Raw genomic sequence first — 1658 nt, 5'->3', positions numbered from 1 at the left:
CGAACCATACTAAGTCTTTAAAGCCTATTTTAGGTGCATGGAGTCAATATCACACAAGAATTAACAATATCCATCTATTTTGTGATTACAGCAGTTGATGGCAAGTAAGTCAAATCCTCAGCTGACCTTGCCAATCTCAGGAGGTTGTGTGCTGCTACCATGCATTCGTCACAGTGGCAGAATCTCCTATACGCAGAAGTGCTAACTTACACAAAGTGACAAGTCTCAATGTGTCATATCTGAAAATTAAAAAAGCTTATCTTTTAGGAGATAAAGTAGGTATTTGTACTCATTGTGCTTTCAGATGCCCCATTATAACCAAGATGGTTTTGCACAATCAAAATAATGTTACAGTGCTAGAAGCTTCAATATCACATATACTAATACTTGAATAATACAGAGATTAGCATGGCCCCTGCACAAGGATGACACACAAATTCGGAGAAGTGTTCCATATTTCTTATAGTTTTGAGCATTAAAAATAATATTATGAATAGGATTCACAGAATATTTTTAAAGTTTACCAAAAAAAAAAAAAACCTTAAGATTACCTTCAACTTGCAATTTTTTATTTGCATTCTTGACTGCTTTAGGTATTAAAAAATAGGACTCTGCATGTGCTTCTATAGTGTGAGTTATTTGGTATGTTGCTCTTTCTGGTAGAATTTCCCACCATTTTAAAGTAAAGGTACACATATTTCAACCCTGAAATTAGGTGCACTCAATTTTAACAAATTATTTTTGAGTTTAAAAAAATATGTGGTAGAAATTTTGATATAGTTAATGCAATCAATTAGTTTCATTAGGAGAAGACAGACTATTTTCAAGAATGATTAGTTCATGAAAGTATCCATCTATGTTGATAAGAAGAAAATAAAATGACAAAATGCATGTTACAGTGCCCCCAAAGATGCTTGGAAAACTAGTAAGTTATAGCAGATGATGTATATATTCATGAAGCTTTAATTTCATGCAGTTATGCATTTCTCACAAATCACTTTGGTTATGTGATCTTCACACTGAGGGATGTGTTTAGATAAACCCACTGATGATTTCAGTTGTTAAACTACAATATTTTATAGCATTTACTCAGCGCATCCTGATTTCTTTGAGGTTTAAATGTTACCGTTTTTCCTGAAAACTAAAATGTCTCTCCTGGTATAAAGGACCTGTCAGCTCCTATTGTTAGAACTGAAACTGCCCTGAGATAGTCTTGAGTTTTAAGAACAGATTTTACTTTCACTGTCAGTTCAGTTCAGTCGCTCAGTCGTGTCCTACTCTTTGCAACCTCATGAATCACAGCACGCCAGGCCTCCCTGTCCATCACCAACTCCCAGAGTTCACTCAGACTCATGTCCAGCGAGTCAGTGATGCCATCCAGCCATCTCATCCTCTGTTGTCCCCTTCTCCTCCTGCCCCCAATCCCTCCCAGCATCAGGGTCTTTTCCAGTGAGTCAACACTTCGCATGAGGTGGCCAAAGTACTGGAGTTTCACCTTCAGCATCAGTCCTTTCAATGAACACCCAGGACTTATCTCCTTTAGGATGGACTGGTTGGATCTCCTTGCAGTCCAAGGGACTCTCAAGAGTCTTCTCCAACATCACAGTTCAAAAGCATCAATTCTTCAGCGCTCAGCTTTCTTTATAGTCCAACTCTCA

The 1658-nt window shown here is 37.5% G+C and overlaps 1 non-coding gene across 1 annotated transcript; it reads left to right on the top strand.

Annotated features, from left to right (window-relative positions):
• Positions 1–353: 353 nt before the first annotated feature.
• Positions 354–461, top strand: LOC147339788 (U6 spliceosomal RNA). Its single transcript, XR_015160050.1, has one exon. It is a non-coding gene; the product is annotated as a U6 spliceosomal RNA (small nuclear RNA).
• Positions 462–1658: the final 1197 nt, after the last annotated feature.

Source organism: Bos grunniens, chromosome X (assembly GCF_055505025.1).
Source record: "Bos grunniens cultivar Pamir isolate PY7600 chromosome X, Bosgru_T2T1.0, whole genome shotgun sequence".
In the NCBI taxonomy this organism is placed as follows: domain Eukaryota; kingdom Metazoa; phylum Chordata; class Mammalia; order Artiodactyla; family Bovidae; genus Bos; species Bos grunniens.
Note: the sequence above shows the minus strand (reverse complement) of the source record. Positions and strands in the feature narration are given on the sequence as shown.